The sequence below is a fragment of the Schistocerca cancellata genome, chromosome 1 (assembly GCF_023864275.1).
Source record: "Schistocerca cancellata isolate TAMUIC-IGC-003103 chromosome 1, iqSchCanc2.1, whole genome shotgun sequence".
NCBI lineage: Eukaryota > Metazoa > Arthropoda > Insecta > Orthoptera > Acrididae > Schistocerca > Schistocerca cancellata.
In genome coordinates, this window is record NC_064626.1 from 480,680,831 (window position 1) to 480,703,056 (window position 22,226).

A 22,226-nucleotide genomic window follows, 5' to 3' on the forward strand; every position below is an offset into this window, starting at 1 on the left:
AAGGAAGTATCTTGGCAATCGCCGTGCCATGTATTTTCACTGCTCTCCCACTGGAAGCGTCTCTTTAGGCCACCCACAACAAGAAAATGCCGTGCCCGCCATATGGTAGCGACGCCACTTGTCTGTAGCTGTCGTAGTTAAGGAGACAGCATCAAGAGACGTTTTCGTGCCGTGACCAGGTTTCGAACCTGGGCTTTCCGTAACCACTAAAGTATCATAGCTGTACCTGTCAGGGGCGGAGCTAGAATGCTCCATGTAACAAACATATGTGAGCTCAAGGAGGTTACACTTGTGATGAAGTGGTAGTACAAACTGCGGCCTGCGGAACACGAGTGAAAAACCAAGAAAGCACTGTGATTTCGTGTACTCGTGCACTATCGTCAATGCAACGGCAGCAAGGAAAAACTTTCAAAATTGCCGTGACCAGGATACGAACCTGGGTTATTGCGGCCACAACGCAATGTCCTAACCACTAGACGATCACGGCCACGGAGGCGCCCGCCAGAGCAGCTGGCGGGAATGCAAGTGGCGGTACACAGCAAAGCCCAGCCCACAGTGTCACGCCACAGCAGTGTCAGACACGTTCTCCATCACATGTATACAAACAAATGAACGTGCCTGCGCTGTCGGGACACTAACTACAGTGGTTAGCTGCATTCACCTCCGTGGCAATGTCTTGCAGTCCTCCAAGCCTCTTGACTACAGACATGTGACTCGATAACAAGTGGACAGACGCAGCATCTCTCTCGCCGTCGGGTGTTGCCACGAATCGTACTTAACGTGGCTTTCTGCACGCGTCAGCGTAGCGTCAGTCGAGCAAAGTCGAGACAAGTCGCATAAGAGGAGCAACAAAAACGCGCATTTCCGGTACCGGGATTCGAACCCGGGCCTCCTGGGTGAGAGCCAGGTATCCTAGCCACTAGACTACACCGGATGACGGCGCCAGTGCTCCTCCAGCGAACGCAGCAACCACCCACGATTAACTGACGACAACTGTAAAAAATCCACTCTCGCACGCTATAGAACGGCATGCTCTGGACGCATATCGTGGAGACGAACGCCAGCAGTGATGAGAGCAAAAGGCGCCTACAAATCCTGCCGTTGCACCACGTACTGTTCTACGACAATTCACGAAGCAGACGCTCACGCCTTGTTGTGCTGTTTCCTTTGCGGGCAATGAGTGCATGTGACTTCGATGCAGGAAACATTACACGTTTGGCAGCAGTGGGATTGGAACCCACGCCTCCGAAGAGACTGGTGCCTGAAACCAGCGCCTCAGACCGCTCGGCCACGCTACCTACGCAACACGCGCGTCACATGAGCTGCGTCCTACTCCACGAGAACACACAGCAACGGCACAAAAATGAGACGCCAAAATTGGCAACGGTGGGATTCGAACCCACGCCTCCGAAGAGACTGGTGCCTAAAACCAGCGCCTTAGACCGCTCGGCCACGTTACCCTTGGAACAGCGGCGGCAAAACGTTCCCTTTGTACTACAAAGATCACTTCGAAAAGGAAGTATCTTGGCAATCGCCGTGCCATGTATTTTCACTGCTCTCCCACTGGAAGCGTCTCTTTAGGCCACCCACAACAAGAAAATGCCGTGCCCGCCATATGGTAGCGACGCCACTTGTCTGTAGCTGTCGTAGTTAAGGAGACAGCATCAAGAGACGTTTTCGTGCCGTGACCAGGTTTCGAACCTGGGCTTTCCGTAACCACTAAAGTATCATAGCTGTACCTGTCAGGGGCGGAGCTAGAATGCTCCATGTAACAAACATATGTGAGCTCAAGGAGGTTACACTTGTGATGAAGTGGTAGTACAAACTGCGGCCTGCGGAACACGAGTGAAAAACCAAGAAAGCACTGTGATTTCGTGTACTCGTGCACTATCGTCAATGCAACGGCAGCAAGGAAAAACTTTCAAAATTGCCGTGACCAGGATTCGAACCTGGGTTATTGCGGCCACAACGCAATGTCCTAACCACTAGACGATCACGGCCACGGAGGCGCCCGCCAGAGCAGCTGGCGGGAATGCAAGTGGCGGTACACAGCAAAGCCCAGCCCACAGTGTCACGCCACAGCAGTGTCAGACACGTTCTCCATCACATGTATACAAACAAATGAACGTGCCTGCGCTGTCGGGACACTAACTACAGTGGTTAGCTGCATTCACCTCCGTGGCAATGTCTTGCAGTCCTCCAAGCCTCTTGACTACAGACATGTGACTCGATAACAAGTGGACAGACGCAGCATCTCTCTCGCCGTCGGGTGTTGCCACGAATCGTACTTAACGTGGCTTTCTGCACGCGTCAGCGTAGCGTCAGTCGAGCAAAGTCGAGACAAGTCGCATAAGAGGAGCAACAAAAACGCGCATTTCCGGTACCGGGAATCGAACCCGGGCCTCGTGGGTGAGAGCCAGGTATCCTAGCCACTAGACTACACCGGATGACGGCGCCAGTGCTCCTCCAGCGAACGCAGCAACCACCCACGATTAACTGACGACAACTGTAAAAAATCCACTCTCGCACGCTATAGAACGGCATGCTCTGGACGCATATCGTGGAGACGAACGCCAGCAGTGATGAGAGCAAAAGGCGCCTACAAATCCTGCCGTTGCACCACGTACTGTTCTACGACAATTCACGAAGCAGACGCTCACGCCTTGTTGTGCTGTTTCCTTTGCGGGCAATGAGTGCATGTGACTTCGATGCAGGAAACATTACACGTTTGGCAGCAGTGGGATTGGAACCCACGCCTCCGAAGAGACTGGTGCCTGAAACCAGCGCCTCAGACCGCTCGGCCACGCTACCTACGCAACACGCGCGTCACATCAGCTGCGTCCTACTCCACGAGAACACACAGCAACGGCACAAAAATGAGACGCCAAAATTGGCAACGGTGGGATTCGAACCCACGCCTCCGAAGAGACTGGTGCCTAAAACCAGCGCCTTAGACCGCTCGGCCACGTTACCCTTGGAACAGCGGCGGCAAAACGTTCCCTTTGTACTACAAAGATCACTTCGAAAAGGAAGTATCTTGGCAATCGCCGTGCCATGTATTTTCACTGCTCTCCCACTGGAAGCGTCTCTTTAGGCCACCCACAACAAGAAAATGCCGTGCCCGCCATATGGTAGCGACGCCACTTGTCTGTAGCTGTCGTAGTTAAGGAGACAGCATCAAGAGACGTTTTCGTGCCGTGACCAGGTTTCGAACCTGGGCTTTCCGTAACCACTAAAGTATCATAGCTGTACCTGTCAGGGGCGGAGCTAGAATGCTCCATGTAACAAACATATGTGAGCTCAAGGAGGTTACACTTGTGATGAAGTGGTAGTACAAACTGCGGCCTGCGGAACACGAGTGAAAAACCAAGAAAGCACTGTGATTTCGTGTACTCGTGCACTATCGTCAAGCAACGGCAGCAAGGAAAAACTTTCAAAATTGCCGTGACCAGGATACGAACCTGGGTTATTGCGGCCACAACGCAATGTCCTAACCACTAGACGATCACGGCCACGGAGGCGCCCGCCAGAGCAGCTGGCGGGAATGCAAGTGGCGGTACACAGCAAAGCCCAGCCCACAGTGTCACGCCACAGCAGTGTCAGACACGTTCTCCATCACATGTATACAAACAAATGAACGTGCCTGCGCTGTCGGGACACTAACTACAGTGGTTAGCTGCATTCACCTCCGTGGCAATGTCTTGCAGTCCTCCAAGCCTCTTGACTACAGACATGTGACTCGATAACAAGTGGACAGACGCAGCATCTCTCTCGCCGTCAGGTGTTGCCACGAATCGTACTTAACGTGGCTTTCTGCACGCGTCAGCGTAGCGTCAGTCGAGCAAAGTCGAGACAAGTCGCATAAGAGGAGCAACAAAAACGCGCATTTCCGGTACCGGGATTCGAACCCGGGCCTCCTGGGTGAGAGCCAGGTATCCTAGCCACTAGACTACACCGGATGACGGCGCCAGTGCTCCTCCAGCGAACGCAGCAACCACCCACGATTAACTGACGACAACTGTAAAAAATCCACTCTCGCACGCTATAGAACGGCATGCTCTGGACGCATATCGTGGAGACGAACGCCAGCAGTGATGAGAGCAAAAGGCGCCTACAAATCCTGCCGTTGCACCACGTACTGTTCTACGACAATTCACGAAGCAGACGCTCACGCCTTGTTGTGCTGTTTCCTTTGCGGGCAATGAGTGCATGTGACTTCGATGCAGGAAACATTACACGTTTGGCAGCAGTGGGATTGGAACCCACGCCTCCGAAGAGACTGGTGCCTGAAACCAGCGCCTCAGACCGCTCGGCCACGCTACCTACGCAACACGCGCGTCACATGAGCTGCGTCCTACTCCACGAGAACACACAGCAACGGCACAAAAATGAGACGCCAAAATTGGCAACGGTGGGATTCGAACCCACGCCTCCGAAGAGACTGGTGCCTAAAACCAGCGCCTTAGACCGCTCGGCCACGTTACCCTTGGAACAGCGGCGGCAAAACGTTCCCTTTGTACTACAAAGATCACTTCGAAAAGGAAGTATCTTGGCAATCGCCGTGCCATGTATTTTCACTGCTCTCCCACTGGAAGCGTCTCTTTAGGCCACCCACAACAAGAAAATGCCGTGCCCGCCATATGGTAGCGACGCCACTTGTCTGTAGCTGTCGTAGTTAAGGAGACAGCATCAAGAGACGTTTTCGTGCCGTGACCAGGTTTCGAACCTGGGCTTTCCGTAACCACTAAAGTATCATAGCTGTACCTGTCAGGGGCGGAGCTAGAATGCTCCATGTAACAAACATATGTGAGCTCAAGGAGGTTACACTTGTGATGAAGTGGTAGTACATACTGCGGCCTGCGGAACACGAGTGAAAAACCAAGAAAGCACTGTGATTTCGTGTACTCGTGCACTATCGTCAATGCAACGGCAGCAAGGAAAAACTTTCAAAATTGCCGTGACCAGGATACGAACCTGGGTTATTGCGGCCACAACGCAATGTCCTAACCACTAGACGATCACGGCCACGGAGGCGCCCGCCAGAGCAGCTGGCGGGAATGCAAGTGGCGGTACACAGCAAAGCCCAGCCCACAGTGTCACGCCACAGCAGTGTCAGACACGTTCTCCATCACATGTATACAAACAAATGAACGTGCCTGCGCTGTCGGGACACTAACTACAGTGGTTAGCTGCATTCACCTCCGTGGCAATGTCTTGCAGTCCTCCAAGCCTCTTGACTACAGACATGTGACTCGATAACAAGTGGACAGACGCAGCATCTCTCTCGCCGTCGGGTGTTGCCACGAATCGTACTTAACGTGGCTTTCTGCACGCGTCAGCGTAGCGTCAGTCGAGCAAAGTCGAGACAAGTCGCATAAGAGGAGCAACAAAAACGCGCATTTCCGGTACCGGGATTCGAACCCGGGCCTCCTGGGTGAGAGCCAGGTATCCTAGCCACTAGACTACACCGGATGACGGCGCCAGTGCTCCTCCAGCGAACGCAGCAACCACCCACGATTAACTGACGACAACTGTAAAAAATCCACTCTCGCACGCTATAGAACGGCATGCTCTGGACGCATATCGTGGAGACGAACGCCAGCAGTGATGAGAGCAAAAGGCGCCTACAAATCCTGCCGTTGCACCACGTACTGTTCTACGACAATTCACGAAGCAGACGCTCACGCCTTGTTGTGCTGTTTCCTTTGCGGGCAATGAGTGCATGTGACTTCGATGCAGGAAACATTACACGTTTGGCAGCAGTGGGATTGGAACCCACGCCTCCGAAGAGACTGGTGCCTGAAACCAGCGCCTCAGACCGCTCGGCCACGCTACCTACGCAACACGCGCGTCACATGAGCTGCGTCCTACTCCACGAGAACACACAGCAACGGCACAAAAATGAGACGCCAAAATTGGCAACGGTGGGATTCGAACCCACGCCTCCGAAGAGACTGGTGCCTAAAACCAGCGCCTTAGACCGCTCGGCCACGTTACCCTTGGAACAGCGGCGGCAAAACGTTCCCTTTGTACTACAAAGATCACTTCGAAAAGGAAGTATCTTGGCAATCGCCGTGCCATGTATTTTCACTGCTCTCCCACTGGAAGCGTCTCTTTAGGCCACCCACAACAAGAAAATGCCGTGCCCGCCATATGGTAGCGACGCCACTTGTCTGTAGCTGTCGTAGTTAAGGAGACAGCATCAAGAGACGTTTTCGTGCCGTGACCAGGTTTCGAACCTGAGCTTTCCGTAACCACTAAAGTATCATAGCTGTACCTGTCAGGGGCGGAGCTAGAATGCTCCATGTAACAAACATATGTGAGCTCAAGGAGGTTACACTTGTGATGAAGTGGTAGTACAAACTGCGGCCTGCGGAACACGAGTGAAAAACCAAGAAAGCACTGTGATTTCGTGTACTCGTGCACTATCGTCAATGCAACGGCAGCAAGGAAAAACTTTCAAAATTGCCGTGACCAGGATACGAACCTGGGTTATTGCGGCCACAACGCAATGTCCTAACCACTAGACGATCACGGCCACGGAGGCGCCCGCCAGAGCAGCTGGCGGGAATGCAAGTGGCGGTACACAGCAAAGCCCAGCCCACAGTGTCACGCCACAGCAGTGTCAGACACGTTCTCCATCACATGTATACAAACAAATGAACGTGCCTGCGCTGTCGGGACACTAACTACAGTGGTTAGCTGCATTCACCTCCGTGGCAATGTCTTGCAGTCCTCCAAGCCTCTTGACTACAGACATGTGACTCGATAACAAGTGGACAGACGCAGCATCTCTCTCGCCGTCGGGTGTTGCCACGAATCGTACTTAACGTGGCTTTCTGCACGCGTCAGCGTAGCGTCAGTCGAGCAAAGTCGAGACAAGTCGCATAAGAGGAGCAACAAAAACGCGCATTTCCGGTACCGGGATTCGAACCCGGGCCTCCTGGGTGAGAGCCAGGTATCCTAGCCACTAGACTACACCGGATGACGGCGCCAGTGCTCCTCCAGCGAACGCAGCAACCACCCACGATTAACTGACGACAACTGTAAAAAATCCACTCTCGCACGCTATAGAACGGCATGCTCTGGACGCATATCGTGGAGACGAACGCCAGCAGTGATGAGAGCAAAAGGCGCCTACAAATCCTGCCGTTGCACCACGTACTGTTCTACGACAATTCACGAAGCAGACGCTCACGCCTTGTTGTGCTGTTTCCTTTGCGGGCAATGAGTGCATGTGACTTCGATGCAGGAAACATTACACGTTTGGCAGCAGTGGGATTGGAACCCACGCCTCCGAAGAGACTGGTGCCTGAAACCAGCGCCTCAGACCGCTCGGCCACGCTACCTACGCAACACGCGCGTCACATGAGCTGCGTCCTACTCCACGAGAACACACAGCAACGGCACAAAAATGAGACGCCAAAATTGGCAACGGTGGGATTCGAACCCACGCCTCCGAAGAGACTGGTGCCTAAAACCAGCGCCTTAGACCGCTCGGCCACGTTACCCTTGGAACAGCGGCGGCAAAACGTTCCCTTTGTACTACAAAGATCACTTCGAAAAGGAAGTATCTTGGCAATCGCCGTGCCATGTATTTTCACTGCTCTCCCACTGGAAGCGTCTCTTTAGGCCACCCACAACAAGAAAATGCCGTGCCCGCCATATGGTAGCGACGCCACTTGTCTGTAGCTGTCGTAGTTAAGGAGACAGCATCAAGAGACGTTTTCGTGCCGTGACCAGGTTTCGAACCTGGGCTTTCCGTAACCACTAAAGTATCATAGCTGTACCTGTCAGGGGCGGAGCTAGAATGCTCCATGTAACAAACATATGTGAGCTCAAGGAGGTTACACTTGTGATGAAGTGGTAGTACATACTGCGGCCTGCGGAACACGAGTGAAAAACCAAGAAAGCACTGTGATTTCGTGTACTCGTGCACTATCGTCAATGCAACGGCAGCAAGGAAAAACTTTCAAAATTGCCGTGACCAGGATACGAACCTGGGTTATTGCGGCCACAACGCAATGTCCTAACCACTAGACGATCACGGCCACGGAGGCGCCCGCCAGAGCAGCTGGCGGGAATGCAAGTGGCGGTACACAGCAAAGCCCAGCCCACAGTGTCACGCCACAGCAGTGTCAGACACGTTCTCCATCACATGTATACAAACAAATGAACGTGCCTGCGCTGTCGGGACACTAACTACAGTGGTTAGCTGCATTCACCTCCGTGGCAATGTCTTGCAGTCCTCCAAGCCTCTTGACTACAGACATGTGACTCGATAACAAGTGGACAGACGCAGCATCTCTCTCGCCGTCGGGTGTTGCCACGAATCGTACTTAACGTGGCTTTCTGCACGCGTCAGCGTAGCGTCAGTCGAGCAAAGTCGAGACAAGTCGCATAAGAGGAGCAACAAAAACGCGCATTTCCGGTACCGGGATTCGAACCCGGGCCTCCTGGGTGAGAGCCAGGTATCCTAGCCACTAGACTACACCGGATGACGGCGCCAGTGCTCCTCCAGCGAACGCAGCAACCACCCACGATTAACTGACGACAACTGTAAAAAATCCACTCTCGCACGCTATAGAACGGCATGCTCTGGACGCATATCGTGGAGACGAACGCCAGCAGTGATGAGAGCAAAAGGCGCCTACAAATCCTGCCGTTGCACCACGTACTGTTCTACGACAATTCACGAAGCAGACGCTCACGCCTTGTTGTGCTGTTTCCTTTGCGGGCAATGAGTGCATGTGACTTCGATGCAGGAAACATTACACGTTTGGCAGCAGTGGGATTGGAACCCACGCCTCCGAAGAGACTGGTGCCTGAAACCAGCGCCTCAGACCGCTCGGCCACGCTACCTACGCAACACGCGCGTCACATCAGCTGCGTCCTACTCCACGAGAACACACAGCAACGGCACAAAAATGAGACGCCAAAATTGGCAACGGTGGGATTCGAACCCACGCCTCCGAAGAGACTGGTGCCTAAAACCAGCGCCTTAGACCGCTCGGCCACGTTACCCTTGGAACAGCGGCGGCAAAACGTTCCCTTTGTACTACAAAGATCACTTCGAAAAGGAAGTATCTTGGCAATCGCCGTGCCATGTATTTTCACTGCTCTCCCACTGGAAGCGTCTCTTTAGGCCACCCACAACAAGAAAATGCCGTGCCCGCCATATGGTAGCGACGCCACTTGTCTGTAGCTGTCGTAGTTAAGGAGACAGCATCAAGAGACGTTTTCGTGCCGTGACCAGGTTTCGAACCTGGGCTTTCCGTAACCACTAAAGTATCATAGCTGTACCTGTCAGGGGCGGAGCTAGAATGCTCCATGTAACAAACATATGTGAGCTCAAGGAGGTTACACTTGTGATGAAGTGGTAGTACAAACTGCGGCCTGCGGAACACGAGTGAAAAACCAAGAAAGCACTGTGATTTCGTGTACTCGTGCACTATCGTCAATGCAACGGCAGCAAGGATAAACTTTCAAAATTGCCGTGACCAGGATACGAACCTGGGTTATTGCGGCCACAACGCAATGTCCTAACCACTAGACGATCACGGCCACGGAGGCGCCCGCCAGAGCAGCTGGCGGGAATGCAAGTGGCGGTACACAGCAAAGCCCAGCCCACAGTGTCACGCCACAGCAGTGTCAGACACGTTCTCCATCACATGTATACAAACAAATGAACGTGCCTGCGCAGATGAACGTGCCTGCGCTGTCGGGACACTAACTACAGTGGTTAGCTGCATTCACCTCCGTGGCAATGTCTTGCAGTCCTCCAAGCCTCTTGACTACAGACATGTGACTCGATAACAAGTGGACAGACGCAGCATCTCTCTCGCCGTCGGGTGTTGCCTCGAATCATACTTAACGTGGCTTTCTGCACGCGTCAGCGTAGCGTCAGTCGAGCAAAGTCGAGACAAGTCGCATAAGAGGAGCAACAAAAACGCGCATTTCCGGTACCGGGAATCGAACCCGGGCCTCCTGGGTGAGAGCCAGGTATCCTAGCCACTAGACTACACCGGATTACAACGCCAGTGCTCCTCCAGCGAACGCAGCAACCACCCACGATTAACTGACGACAACTGTAAAAAATCCACTCTCGCACGCTATAGAACGGCATGCTCTGGACGAATATCGTGGAGACGAACGCCAGCAGTGATGAGAGCAAAAGGCGCCTACAAATCCTGCCGTTGCACCACGTACTGTTCTACGACAATTCACGAAGCAGACGCTCACGCCTTGTTGTGCTGTTTCCTTTGCGGGCAATGAGTGCATGTGACTTCGATGCAGGAAACATTACACGTTTGGCAGCAGTGGGATTCGAACCCACGCCTCCGAAGAGACTTGTGCCTGAAACCAGCGCCTGAGACCGCTCGGCCACGCTACCTACGCAACACGCGCGTCACATGAGCTGCGTCCTACTCCACGAGAACACACAGCAACGGCACAAAAATGAGACGCCAAAATTGGCAACGGTGGGATTCGAACCCACGCCTCCGAAGAGACTGGTGCCTAAAACCAGCGCCTTAGACCGCTCGGCCACGTTACCCTTGCAAGAGCGGCGGCAAAACGTTCCCTTTGTACTACAAAGATCACTTCGAAATGGAAGTATCTTGGCAATCGCCGTGCCATGTATTTTCACTGCTCTCCCACTGGAAGCGTCTCTTTAGGCCACCCACAACAAGAAAATGCCGTGCCCGCCATATGGTAGCGACGCCACTTGTCTGTAGCTGTCGTAGTTAAGGAGACAGCATCAAGAGACGTTTTCGTGCCGTGACCAGGTTTCGAACCTGGGCTTTCCGTAACCACTAAAGTATCGTAGCTGTACCTGTCAGGCGGAGCTAGAATGCTCCATGTAACAAACATATGTGAGCTCAAGTACAAACTGCGGCCTGCGGAACACGAGTGAAAAACCAAGAAAGCACTGTGATTTCGAGTACTCGTGCACTATCGTCAATGCAACGGCAGCAAGGAAAAACTTTCAAAATTGCCGTGACCAGGATTCGAACCTGGGTTATTGCGGCCACAACGCAATGTCCTAACCACTAGACGATCACGGCCACGGAGGCGCCCCCGAAAGCAGCTGGCTGGAATGCAAGTGTCGATACACAGCAAAGCCTAGGCCAAGGTGTACGCCACAGCAGTGGCAGACACGGTCTCCATCACATGCATACGAGCAGATGAACGTGCCTGCGCTGTCGGGACACTAACTACAGTGGTTAGCTGCATTCACCTCCGTGGCAATGTCTTGCAGTCCTCCAAGCCTCTTGACTACAGACATGTGACTCGATAACAAGTGGACAGACGCAGCATCTCTCTCGCCGTCGGGTGTTGCCTCGAATCATACTTAACGTGGCTTTCTGCACGCGTCAGCGTAGCGTCAGTCGAGCAAAGTCGACACAAGTCGCATAAGAGGAGCAACAAAAACGCGCATTTCCGGTACCGGGAATCGAACCCGGGCCTCCTGGGTGAGAGCCAGGTATCCTAGCCACTAGACTACACCGGATTACAACGCCAGTGCTCCTCCAGCGAACGCAGCAACCACCCACGATTAACTGACGACAACTGTAAAAAATCCACTCTCGCACGCTATAGAACGGCATGCTCTGGACGCATATCGTGGAGACGAACGCCAGCAGTGATGAGAGCAAAAGGCGCCTACAAATCCTGCCGTTGCACCACGTACTGTTCTACGACAATTCACGAAGCAGACGCTCACGCCTTGTTGTGCTGTTTCCTTTGCGGGCAATGAGTGCATGTGACTTCGATGCAGGAAACATTACACGTTTGGCAGCAGTGGGATTCGAACCCACGCCTCCGAAGAGACTTGTGCCTGAAACCAGCGCCTGAGACCGCTCGGCCACGCTACCTACGCAACACGCGCGTCACATGAGCTGCGTCCTACTCCACGAGAACACACAGCAACGGCACAAAAATGAGACGCCAAAATTGGCAACTTTTTTTTTTTATTTTTTTTTTTTTTTTTTATTTTTTTTTTTTTTATTTTATTTTTTTTCGGGCCTCCCAACTCCCCTTATAGCCCGGCCTTGCGCTCTCCAAATACGCCTTCTTCGGCGAGCTTCTTTAGCTATAAAATGAAACGGTGCTTCTTGCAAACAGAAAAGACGAATTGTCGCACTGTCCATGCAGTTGAAAATCGTAAACTTCTCGGTATGATTCCTCGAACGTCGACTTCCTGTGAAAGACGTTGATGTTCAAGTTGAAGTTATGGAATCGGAGATACTGAATTCCCGCGAGGAATGTTTGTTGTAGCTGTTCACCGCTAGCGAAGCATCGAAGGAAAACCAAAAACCTCTTGAAGTGAAAGTACATGCCTATAATGACTGCGAATGAGTCGCATTGCGCCTACACTCCATAAAATAAAGATATAATAATAGCGCATCATGCGCTGTTCACCGAAACTCAATTAAAAGCAAGAATAAAATTTGGAAAAAAAAGAATAAAAAAGCAAATACTGCCTGAGTTAGTCCTCTCAGTCATAGGGAAGGAACACCATTCACACGTCCCATGATATGATGATCAAAATGCTTCGTGGCGGCCATTAAAATAAGTAATGAAAAAAGTCATAAAAAATAAAAAGAGCGACACATGTCAAAGGAATGAGTAGACTCCTGAACTTGCCGAACTCTCTGTCCGACAAGGCGAAGGAAAACACAAGTCTCGCCGACGGGTTAAAATAAAGTAAAAATTCTCCTTTCTTGAAAACCAAAACAAGCTCGTGCGCCACGCATCCGTGATGGGACGCCGATGTCGTAGGAACCAGACGATGAAAATAAGGAATAAAAACATAAAGAAATCACTGAATGACAGCTAAACACAAACACACACGAACACAGGAGAAAACTGTATTAAACTTTTCGTCGTAATTTCCACGTTGCAGTCCTGCACAAGCGTAAGCATCGTACTTGTTCAATTATTCACTCTTCCTGTAGCATTCAATTTGCATTAACTATGTTTCCGGAGCCGGAGACAATTCCAAACACAGAAGGAAATAAAGGTCGCAGCAGTGAAGTGTGGATTACAACAGTTTGTCGTGGGCAAATGCGAGTGCAATTTGCAGAAAATTGGCAAATAGTTTGTGATAGTCTTTCCTGGTTTTAGTGAGGTCATGTTGCGTGGACAAATAAACCAGATAGGCATAGTCGTCCGTCAGTCGCAAGTGCAGGATGGCGAACACAGTGTGAGCCACGATCCATGCAGTGGCGGCACGCTTCGTATGCGGATATGGTTTGAAGTCCGGGATCAAAGCCGTGTCCGCAGAAAAACTGGCAACGCTGGTCCGATTGATAAGTGCGAGCATCCTGGCGGCAATGTTCCAAGTCGACTGTGACCTCAGGCACACGAAACGATGTTCTAAGGTGTCGTCCTGTCGACAGTCTTCACACAAGCTCGATGGAGATAAGTGGATGCGGCTCAGCTTTTCGTTGGTGGGGAGGATTCTGTTAACCACTTGGTACCAAAAGCTGCTGACGTCCGCTGACAGGAAGGGAGCGTGAACGTGAGCCCACGCCGTCCTCCACGCAGAACGCGGGTAGCGCGCCTCCATCTTATTGCCGACTGGCCGTCCGCGTAGTCCCTGGTAGACACCTTTCACACTTCGTGTTCGATGGTCGAGGATGTCAGCGGCGAGATAACTTTTCTGAATGAAATATTCACGAACATGACGCAGCTGAAACGGTATTGTAGTCGGGTCGAGAGGTGCTTCTTCAGATAGAGGACGATGAATAGCGAACAGAACAGCTGTTGGACCCGACGGATCCTGTTCTATGGTGACGCTCGTCCGATGAAGGAGCAACGCAGCGGCTTTCATAGCAAAATGAATGAGGCCGAGTCCACCCTGTTCGCGCGGCAAAGTACATGTGTCGTAAGACACCTTGAAAATATGTCCCCGCCACAATAGCCAATAGACTGCCTGTGTTATAGCTCTGCCCAAATTCTTAGGTACCTGAAATAACTGAGCGAGATACCAGGCCTTACTGAGCAAGAAAACATTGATTAAACGCACCCGCTGTGTTAATGCTAGGGTGCGAGTAGCAGACAGGCTAGCCATAGCTCTTATGCCATTTAAGACAATACGCCAGTTGTAGGACGCAGTCTGTAACAGATTGGCTTGAAAGCGAACACCCAAAATTTTGTGTTCCTGTTTCACTGTAAACCATGGGCGTTTGAAGCCCCGTGTCGCCGCATAAATAGGCAGAAAAACCGTCTTACGGGTATTGATGCTCGCACCGGACGCTCGTTCATACTGGGTGAGAACCGCGCGTATTTTATCGAAGTCGGTAGCTGAGGACACCAAGAGGCCAAGGTCGTCAGCATACGCGCGACAAACGTGCTTCTCATCCCCAATACGGATTCCCCTACAAACACTGTGCAAATTTCGCAACAAAGGATCTAAGGAAATTGCGTAAAGCGCCATGGACAGAGGGCACCCTTGTTTGACTGAACAGCAGAGCGGAACAGGTTCCGACAACAAGCCATTGATGCTAATCCGTGAGGTGGAATTTTTGAAAAGGTTAAAAATCATAGTTATATACTTTACACCGAAACCAAATTTCTGTAGCACTCGCCGGAGATATAAGTGGCTAACTCTGTCAAAAGCCATTGCAAAATCGATGGATAAAATGCCAAATGGAATCCTATTCGTCGAAGCATAGGCAATGGCATCTCGGTATGTCGTCACAGCACCATAGAGAGTGCGTTTCGGCACTGCACAGTATTGATAGGGACTAATCAGTTTTTTCATGACCAGCTTCAAACGAGAGGAGACACATTTGGTAAAGAGTTTATAGTCACCATTAAGAAGGGTGATCGGTCTCAGATTGCACAGTTTCCTGGTGACTGGAACCTTTGGAGCCAAGACCACAATGCCTTCCAGGAAGGACGCGGGGACATCCACGCCATTTAAAATTTCATTAAAAACATCAGTCAGGGCCGAGCCAAACAAGTGCCAAAAATGCATATAAAATTCCGGTGGCAACCCATCAGCGCCCGGTGATTTATTCTGGGAACAGAGGGTTAAGACATCACGCACTTCCTCCACGGTAAAGTTTTCTGTGAGGCGACGGCGATCCGCTACGGATAAGACGTATGGAACGTCGTGGAGAAGCTCGGAAATCGCGGCAGCATCCGTGTGTTTCTCACTGAAAAGTTCGACGAAGTGACGGTGGGCCTCGGCAAGAATTGCCGCCTGGCTATGAAGCCGCGCACCGTCAGCTGATTCCAGCTCTGTGACGTAACGTCGCCTGGCGCGCCGGCGTTCGCGCAGCTGATGAAATACGGAAGGCGCTTCATCAGCAAGCGGGCCGGGAGCCCGGCTCCGTACGACAGATCCGCGCAACGATTCCCTTTTCAAGTCCAGAAGACGGTGTTTTATACGCCGAATCGTCGCCATCCGAAGTGCGGGATTATTTGTGTGCAGGTGGATGGCATCATTTAAACAGCTTTCGTAAAATTTTAATGTAGATCGCTCCCAATGAGCAACATCCTGACTGAACTCCAGGATGGTCTTGCGGAATGCCGGCTTAACAAATTCTACCCACCAAGACAAGGTGGAGGCATATAGACCGCGATATTCCAGCACCCTCTGCCACACACGCACGATAACCGGCGCAAAATGTGGGTGTGAGAGATGTCGCACATTAAACTTCCATAATCGACTTGCGCGGGGTTTAATTGCCAATAGAGAATGAAAGCGGCAGACATACGCACAATGATCGGAAAAAATCACGGGGTGAACAGAGGATTCCGTAATACAGTGCTGTTTATCACGAGAAACATAAATTCTATCGAGCCGACTCCTTCCCGTGGGGTAAAAGAAAGTAAATCCCACGTCCCGCGGGTGTAAATAACACCACGAGTCAATTAAATTCATCTCCGTAACGAGCGTCTGTAATTCTAGGCACTTATACGGCCGTGGCTCCTGATCTCTATCTTCCAGCACGCAGTTAAAATCACCGCCCATGACTACAGGCAGGTGGGGGCCCCGTAAAAGGTGACAAATGTCACTACTGTAAAACACACGGCGATGCGGCTGCCCGTCGGCTCCAGAAGGGGCGTACACGTTAATATATCGGACGTTGTTGATCGTGCAAGCCACACCACGACCATTAGGAATGGTAGCAACATTACTATAGTCAAGATCAACACGAATTAAAATAGCAGTACCACAATTACACTCGATATCAAAGTTCAAGAGAACTTGATAGCCCGGAATTGAGTGTAGTAGATCTATCACAACCTCCTGCAAAAACACTACGTCGGCAGCAATGTAATTTAAAAACCCCACAAAACTAGCAAACTTCACCGGTGACTCCAATTTATTAAGATTAATAGTAGCTACGACAGATGGAGGGCGTGCTACCATAGACTACAGGGAAAAACAAATAACACAAATTAGACGGCAGGAGTGGACTCACCCTCCTCCTCCATATCGTCTGCCCAGTCACAACGTGCAGACGGTGCAACCGAAGTAGGCGGTTCTTGTGTGGGAGGTGCAGACGCGGAATCCTGCGAAGAGGGGCGCGTGCGCCGCTGGGGAGTATCTTCAGCCTTACGCTTAACCGAATGTTGGGCCGGGTTCGTTGCCTGAGACGTCGTAGTGTCCATTACGAGATTTACATCAGAGCAGTGCAACATTTCCTTTAACTGTCGTACAACCTCTTCCCGCCTGTCTTCCGACACACTTGTAGTAGGCGCTGGCTGACTGCTCGCCACAGGACGTTGTTGACGACGTCCGGTAGCAACCGACGGCCGAGATTCGACTACGGGGCGGGGCAAGGGCTTGTGCGTCGGCTTTTGCACAGATTTTTGCTTTTGTTTCGACTTCGGACGTGGAACCTGCTTCCACTCCGGAGACGGGCTGCGTTCCCCGCGAGAATAGGAACGTTTTTCTAAAAGACGTGAACTACTGGCACTGCGGAAGCGTTCAGCATTTCCACGCCTCTCCGAAACACTTTCACGCCTTGGCTTTGGTTCCTGTGTGGCAGTAGCCCCGTCCGGAACACCTTGAGGTACGGATTGAGGTGGTGACGGATCCACAACAGCAGCAGGGGGGGTAGCCACCTGCACGAGTTCTGATGCGGTCCGCACCGGAACTTCAGGCAAGGCCGGAGGCGGAATCGATACAGTAGCTGCGGGAACTGACTGAGAAGGTAGGGACATGTCTTGAACAGAAACAGTACCGGTTGCAGGGGCATCGGTATCCATCGCGACCGCATCATCTAACGGTGTTTCCGTGTCCGCGGAACGTGCCGGTGAACGCGAAACACCTAACAAGACGGCAGCGTACGACTCGTCGTCATCTTGCCCACGGGGCGGCAACTGCACAGGGCGCCTACGCCGAGGACAATTTTGCCGAAAATGGTCTGTGGCATTACAATAGGAGCAGGTCTGGGGCTGACCACTATACGAAATAAAAGCCCGGTGGCCAGCCATAACCAAAAACGAAGGAACGTGCTTCCTCACAATCATTTTGACACTACGGATACCGTTCTCAACTTGATAGATATAAGCGGACGACCACTTTTCTTTCGTAATCGACAAAACTGTGCCATAAGGCATAAGGCTACGAGCTATTGTCTCATTCCTAGTTTCAAACGGAAGATTGAATACGCGAACATTTCGGATACCAAAACCAGCATTCGACAGAGTCACATTGCTAATCGTCCCATCAGAGTGTTTGAACTTTCGTACACCACCGTTTTCACTAACGAGGGCATCACACAGTTCCGGACATTTCAATTTTACAAACAAAGAGTTCAGGAACGCGTCCAATTGCAAGCCTAGCACATCACTTTCAGGAATTTGCAAGTCATTTTTCATCCACGAATGAATGTCGAAAGCAGACGGTCGGGTTACGTTTCTGTCGAATTCGCATTGGATATTATTTTCGCGGTCTTCAGAATCCATCTTAACTTACAGTTCAGCTGACTACAGCAGCGATGAAACAGTCACCGCGATGAACCACCGCCGACCGCGAAGCACACGTAAACACCGCCCGACACGCCGGAGCGAGCGCGCGATGTGTTCGGGCCCACGACTCCGAAGAGACTGGTGCCTAAAACCAGCGCCTTAGACCGCTCGGCCACGTTACCCTTGGAAGAGCGGCGGCAAAACGTTCCCTTTGTACTACAAAGATCACTTCGAAATGGAAGTATCTTGGCAATCGCCGTGCCATGTATTTTCACTGCTCTCCCACTGGAAGCGTCTCTTTAGGCCACCCACAACAAGAAAATGCCGTGCCCGCCATATGGTAGCGACGCCACTTGTCTGTAGCTGTCGTAGTTAAGGAGACAGCATCAAGAGACGTTTTCGTGCCGTGACCAGGTTTCGAACCTGGGCTTTCCGTAACCACTAAAGTGTCATAGCTGTACCTGTCAGGCGGAGCTAGAATGCTCCATGTAACAAACATATGTGAGCTCAAGGAGGTTACACTTGTGATGAAGTGGTAGTACAAACTGCGGCCTGCGGAACACGAGTGAACAACCAAGAAAGCACTGTGATTTCGAGTACTCGTGCACTATCGTCAATGCAACGGCAGCAAGGAAAAACTTTCAAAATTGCCGTGACCAGGATTCGAACCTGGGTTATTGCGGCCACAACGCAATGTCCTAACCACTAGACGATCACGGCCACGGAGGCGCCCGCCAGAGCAGCTGGCGGGAATGCAAGTGGCGGTACACAGCAAAGCCCAGCCCACAGTGTCACGCCACAGCAGTGTCAGACACGTTCTCCATCACATGTATACAAACAAATGAACGTGCCTGCGCTGTCGGGACACTAACTACAGTGGTTAGCTGCATTCACCTCCGTGGCAATGTCTTGCAGTCCTCCAAGCCTCTTGACTACAGACATGTGACTCGATAACAAGTGGACAGACGCTGCATCTCTCTCGCCGTCGGGTGTTGCCACGAATCATACTTAACGTGGCTTTCTGCACGCGTCAGCGTAGCGTCAGTCGAGCAAAGTCGAGACAAGTCGCATAAGAGGAGCAACAAAAACGCGCATTTCCGGTACCGGGAATCGAACCCGGGCCTCCTGGGTGAGAGCCAGGTATCCTAGCCACTAGACTACACCGGATTACGGCGCCAGTGCTCCTCCAGCGAACGCAGCAAGCACCCACGATTAACTTACGACACCTGTAAAAAATCCACTTTCGCACGCTATAGAACGGCATGTTCTGGACGCATATCGTGGAGACGAACGCCAGCAGTGATGAGGGCAAAAGGCGCCTACAAATCCTGCCGTTGCACCACGTACTGTTCTACGACAATTCACGAAGCAGACGCTCACGCCTTGTTGTGCTGTTTCCTTTGCGGGCAATGAGTGCATCTGCCTTCGATGCAGGAAACATTACACGTTTGGCAGCTGCGGTATTGGAACCCACGCCTCCGAAGAGACTGGTGCCTGAAACCAGCGCCTTAGACCGCTCGGCCACGCTACCTACGCAACACGCGCGTCACATGAGCTGCGTCCTACTCCACGAGAACACACAGCAACGGCACAAAAATGAGACGCCAAAATTGGCAACGGTGGGATTCGAACCCACGCCTCCGAAGAGACTGGTGCCTAAAACCAGCGCCTTAGACCGCTCGGCCACGTTACCCTTGGAAGAGCGGCGGCAAAACGTTCCCTTTGTACTACAAAGATCACTTCGAAATGGAAGTATCTTGGCAATCGCCGTGCCATGTATTTTCACTGCTCTCCCACTGGAAGCGTCTCTTTAGGCCACCCACAACAAGAAAATGCCGTGCCCGCCATATGGTAGCGACGCCACTTGTCTGTAGCTGTCGTAGTTAAGGAGACAGCATCAAGAGACGTTTTCGTGCCGTGACCAGGTTTCGAACCTGGGCTTTCCGTAACCACTAAAGTGTCATAGCTGTACCTGTCAGGCGGAGCTAGAATGCTCCATGTAACAAACATATGTGAGCTCAAGGAGGTTACACTTGTGATGAAGTGGTAGTACAAACTGCGGCCTGCGGAACACGAGTGAACAACCAAGAAAGCACTGTGATTTCGAGTACTCGTGCACTATCGTCAATGCAACGGCAGCAAGGAAAAACTTTCAAAATTGCCGTGACCAGGATTCGAACCTGGGTTATTGCGGCCACAACGCAATGTCCTAACCACTAGACGATCACGGCCACGGAGGCGCCCGCCAGAGCAGCTGGCGGGAATGCAAGTGGCGGTACACAGCAAAGCCCAGCCCACAGTGTCACGCCACAGCAGTGTCAGACACGTTCTCCATCACATGTATACAAACAAATGAACGTGCCTGCGCTGTCGGGACACTAACTACAGTGGTTAGCTGCATTCACCTCCGTGGCAATGTCTTGCAGTCCTCCAAGCCTCTTGACTACAGACACGTGACTCGATAACAAGTGGACAGACGCTGCATCTCTCTCGCCGTCGGGTGTTGCCACGAATCATACTTAACGTGGCTTTCTGCACGCGTCAGCGTAGCGTCAGTCGAGCAAAGTCGAGACAAGTCGCATAAGAGGAGCAACAAAAACGCGCATTTCCGGTACCGGGAATCGAACCCGGGCCTCCTGGGTGAGAGCCAGGTATCCTAGCCACTAGACTACACCGGATTACGGCGCCAGTGCTCCTCCAGCGAACGCAGCAAGCACCCACGATTAACTTACGACACCTGTAAAAAATCCACTTTCGCACGCTATAGAACGGCATGTTCTGGACGCATATCGTGGAGACGAACGCCAGCAGTGATGAGGGCAAAAGGCGCCTACAAATCCTGCCGTTGCACCACGTACTGTTCTACGACAATTCACGAAGCAGACGCTCACGCCTTGTTGTGCTGTTTCCTTTGCGGGCAATGAGTGCATCTGCCTTCGATGCAGGAAACATTACACGTTTGGCAGCTGCGGTATTGGAACCCACGCCTCCGAAGAGACTGGTGCCTGAAACCAGCGCCTTAGACCGCTCGGCCACGCTACCTACGCAACACGCGCGTCACATGAGCTGCGTCCTACTCCACGAGAACACACAGCAACGGCACAAAAATGAGACGCCAAAATTGGCAACGGTGGGATTCGAACCCACGCCTCCGAAGAGACTGGTGCCTAAAACCAGCGCCTTAGACCGCTCGGCCACGTTACCCTTGGAAGAGCGGCGGCAAAACGTTCCCTTTGTACTACAAAGATCACTTCGAAATGGAAGTATCTTGGCAATCGCCGTGCCATGTATTTTCACTGCTCTCCCACTGGAAGCGTCTCTTTAGGCCACCCACAACAAGAAAATGCCGTGCCCGCCATATGGTAGCGACGCCACTTGTCTGTAGCTGTCGTAGTTAAGGAGACAGCATCAAGAGACGTTTTCGTGCCGTGACCAGGTTTCGAACCTGGGCTTTCCGTAACCACTAAAGTGTCATAGCTGTACCTGTCAGGCGGAGCTAGAATGCTCCATGTAACAAACATATGTGAGCTCAAGGAGGTTACACTTGTGATGAAGTGGTAGTACAAACTGCGGCCTGCGGAACACGAGTGAACAACCAAGAAAGCACTGTGATTTCGAGTACTCGTGCACTATCGTCAATGCAACGGCAGCAAGGAAAAACTTTCAAAATTGCCGTGACCAGGATTCGAACCTGGGTTATTGCGGCCACAACGCAATGTCCTAACCACTAGACGATCACGGCCACGGAGGCGCCCGCCAGAGCAGCTGGCGGGAATGCAAGTGGCGGTACACAGCAAAGCCCAGCCCACAGTGTCACGCCACAGCAGTGTCAGACACGTTCTCCATCACATGTATACAAACAAATGAACGTGCCTGCGCTGTCGGGACACTAACTACAGTGGTTAGCTGCATTCACCTCCGTGGCAATGTCTTGCAGTCCTCCAAGCCTCTTGACTACAGACATGTGACTCGATAACAAGTGGACAGACGCTGCATCTCTCTCGCCGTCGGGTGTTGCCACGAATCATACTTAACGTGGCTTTCTGCACGCGTCAGCGTAGCGTCAGTCGAGCAAAGTCGAGACAAGTCGCATAAGAGGAGCAACAAAAACGCGCATTTCCGGTACCGGGAATCGAACCCGGGCCTCCTGGGTGAGAGCCAGGTATCCTAGCCACTAGACTACACCGGATTACGGCGCCAGTGCTCCTCCAGCGAACGCAGCAAGCACCCACGATTAACTTACGACACCTGTAAAAAATCCACTTTCGCACGCTATAGAACGGCATGTT

General features: G+C 52.0%; 31 non-coding genes across 31 annotated transcripts; all 31 read right to left on the reverse strand.

Annotated features, from left to right (window-relative positions):
• Positions 1-415: 415 nt before the first annotated feature.
• Trnah-gug (transfer RNA histidin (anticodon GUG)) lies at positions 416-487 on the reverse strand. Its single transcript has one exon. It is a non-coding gene; the product is annotated as a tRNA-His (tRNA).
• Positions 488-862: 375 nt separating this feature from the next.
• Positions 863-934, reverse strand: Trnae-cuc (transfer RNA glutamic acid (anticodon CUC)). The gene has a single exon. It is a non-coding gene; the product is annotated as a tRNA-Glu (tRNA).
• A 444-nt stretch (positions 935-1,378) lies between these two features.
• Trnal-uag (transfer RNA leucine (anticodon UAG)) lies at positions 1,379-1,460 on the reverse strand. Its single transcript has one exon. It is a non-coding gene; the product is annotated as a tRNA-Leu (tRNA).
• Positions 1,461-1,928: 468 nt separating this feature from the next.
• Trnah-gug (transfer RNA histidin (anticodon GUG)) lies at positions 1,929-2,000 on the reverse strand. Its single transcript has one exon. It is a non-coding gene; the product is annotated as a tRNA-His (tRNA).
• A 375-nt stretch (positions 2,001-2,375) lies between these two features.
• Positions 2,376-2,447, reverse strand: Trnae-cuc (transfer RNA glutamic acid (anticodon CUC)). Its single transcript has one exon. It is a non-coding gene; the product is annotated as a tRNA-Glu (tRNA).
• Positions 2,448-2,891: 444 nt separating this feature from the next.
• Trnal-uag (transfer RNA leucine (anticodon UAG)) lies at positions 2,892-2,973 on the reverse strand. The gene has a single exon. It is a non-coding gene; the product is annotated as a tRNA-Leu (tRNA).
• A 467-nt stretch (positions 2,974-3,440) lies between these two features.
• On the reverse strand, positions 3,441-3,512 carry Trnah-gug (transfer RNA histidin (anticodon GUG)). Its single transcript has one exon. It is a non-coding gene; the product is annotated as a tRNA-His (tRNA).
• Positions 3,513-3,887: 375 nt separating this feature from the next.
• Positions 3,888-3,959, reverse strand: Trnae-cuc (transfer RNA glutamic acid (anticodon CUC)). The gene has a single exon. It is a non-coding gene; the product is annotated as a tRNA-Glu (tRNA).
• A 444-nt stretch (positions 3,960-4,403) lies between these two features.
• Trnal-uag (transfer RNA leucine (anticodon UAG)) lies at positions 4,404-4,485 on the reverse strand. Its single transcript has one exon. It is a non-coding gene; the product is annotated as a tRNA-Leu (tRNA).
• A 468-nt stretch (positions 4,486-4,953) lies between these two features.
• Trnah-gug (transfer RNA histidin (anticodon GUG)) lies at positions 4,954-5,025 on the reverse strand. Its single transcript has one exon. It is a non-coding gene; the product is annotated as a tRNA-His (tRNA).
• Positions 5,026-5,400: 375 nt separating this feature from the next.
• Trnae-cuc (transfer RNA glutamic acid (anticodon CUC)) lies at positions 5,401-5,472 on the reverse strand. Its single transcript has one exon. It is a non-coding gene; the product is annotated as a tRNA-Glu (tRNA).
• Positions 5,473-5,916: 444 nt separating this feature from the next.
• Positions 5,917-5,998, reverse strand: Trnal-uag (transfer RNA leucine (anticodon UAG)). The gene has a single exon. It is a non-coding gene; the product is annotated as a tRNA-Leu (tRNA).
• A 468-nt stretch (positions 5,999-6,466) lies between these two features.
• On the reverse strand, positions 6,467-6,538 carry Trnah-gug (transfer RNA histidin (anticodon GUG)). The gene has a single exon. It is a non-coding gene; the product is annotated as a tRNA-His (tRNA).
• Positions 6,539-6,913: 375 nt separating this feature from the next.
• On the reverse strand, positions 6,914-6,985 carry Trnae-cuc (transfer RNA glutamic acid (anticodon CUC)). Its single transcript has one exon. It is a non-coding gene; the product is annotated as a tRNA-Glu (tRNA).
• Positions 6,986-7,429: 444 nt separating this feature from the next.
• On the reverse strand, positions 7,430-7,511 carry Trnal-uag (transfer RNA leucine (anticodon UAG)). Its single transcript has one exon. It is a non-coding gene; the product is annotated as a tRNA-Leu (tRNA).
• A 468-nt stretch (positions 7,512-7,979) lies between these two features.
• On the reverse strand, positions 7,980-8,051 carry Trnah-gug (transfer RNA histidin (anticodon GUG)). The gene has a single exon. It is a non-coding gene; the product is annotated as a tRNA-His (tRNA).
• Positions 8,052-8,426: 375 nt separating this feature from the next.
• Trnae-cuc (transfer RNA glutamic acid (anticodon CUC)) lies at positions 8,427-8,498 on the reverse strand. The gene has a single exon. It is a non-coding gene; the product is annotated as a tRNA-Glu (tRNA).
• Positions 8,499-8,942: 444 nt separating this feature from the next.
• Trnal-uag (transfer RNA leucine (anticodon UAG)) lies at positions 8,943-9,024 on the reverse strand. Its single transcript has one exon. It is a non-coding gene; the product is annotated as a tRNA-Leu (tRNA).
• A 468-nt stretch (positions 9,025-9,492) lies between these two features.
• Trnah-gug (transfer RNA histidin (anticodon GUG)) lies at positions 9,493-9,564 on the reverse strand. The gene has a single exon. It is a non-coding gene; the product is annotated as a tRNA-His (tRNA).
• Positions 9,565-9,957: 393 nt separating this feature from the next.
• Positions 9,958-10,029, reverse strand: Trnae-cuc (transfer RNA glutamic acid (anticodon CUC)). The gene has a single exon. It is a non-coding gene; the product is annotated as a tRNA-Glu (tRNA).
• Positions 10,030-10,473: 444 nt separating this feature from the next.
• On the reverse strand, positions 10,474-10,555 carry Trnal-uag (transfer RNA leucine (anticodon UAG)). The gene has a single exon. It is a non-coding gene; the product is annotated as a tRNA-Leu (tRNA).
• Positions 10,556-10,994: 439 nt separating this feature from the next.
• On the reverse strand, positions 10,995-11,066 carry Trnah-gug (transfer RNA histidin (anticodon GUG)). Its single transcript has one exon. It is a non-coding gene; the product is annotated as a tRNA-His (tRNA).
• A 374-nt stretch (positions 11,067-11,440) lies between these two features.
• Trnae-cuc (transfer RNA glutamic acid (anticodon CUC)) lies at positions 11,441-11,512 on the reverse strand. The gene has a single exon. It is a non-coding gene; the product is annotated as a tRNA-Glu (tRNA).
• A 7,073-nt stretch (positions 11,513-18,585) lies between these two features.
• Positions 18,586-18,657, reverse strand: Trnah-gug (transfer RNA histidin (anticodon GUG)). Its single transcript has one exon. It is a non-coding gene; the product is annotated as a tRNA-His (tRNA).
• Positions 18,658-19,032: 375 nt separating this feature from the next.
• Trnae-cuc (transfer RNA glutamic acid (anticodon CUC)) lies at positions 19,033-19,104 on the reverse strand. Its single transcript has one exon. It is a non-coding gene; the product is annotated as a tRNA-Glu (tRNA).
• A 444-nt stretch (positions 19,105-19,548) lies between these two features.
• Positions 19,549-19,630, reverse strand: Trnal-uag (transfer RNA leucine (anticodon UAG)). Its single transcript has one exon. It is a non-coding gene; the product is annotated as a tRNA-Leu (tRNA).
• A 466-nt stretch (positions 19,631-20,096) lies between these two features.
• On the reverse strand, positions 20,097-20,168 carry Trnah-gug (transfer RNA histidin (anticodon GUG)). The gene has a single exon. It is a non-coding gene; the product is annotated as a tRNA-His (tRNA).
• Positions 20,169-20,543: 375 nt separating this feature from the next.
• Trnae-cuc (transfer RNA glutamic acid (anticodon CUC)) lies at positions 20,544-20,615 on the reverse strand. The gene has a single exon. It is a non-coding gene; the product is annotated as a tRNA-Glu (tRNA).
• Positions 20,616-21,059: 444 nt separating this feature from the next.
• On the reverse strand, positions 21,060-21,141 carry Trnal-uag (transfer RNA leucine (anticodon UAG)). Its single transcript has one exon. It is a non-coding gene; the product is annotated as a tRNA-Leu (tRNA).
• Positions 21,142-21,607: 466 nt separating this feature from the next.
• Trnah-gug (transfer RNA histidin (anticodon GUG)) lies at positions 21,608-21,679 on the reverse strand. The gene has a single exon. It is a non-coding gene; the product is annotated as a tRNA-His (tRNA).
• A 375-nt stretch (positions 21,680-22,054) lies between these two features.
• On the reverse strand, positions 22,055-22,126 carry Trnae-cuc (transfer RNA glutamic acid (anticodon CUC)). Its single transcript has one exon. It is a non-coding gene; the product is annotated as a tRNA-Glu (tRNA).
• Positions 22,127-22,226: the final 100 nt, after the last annotated feature.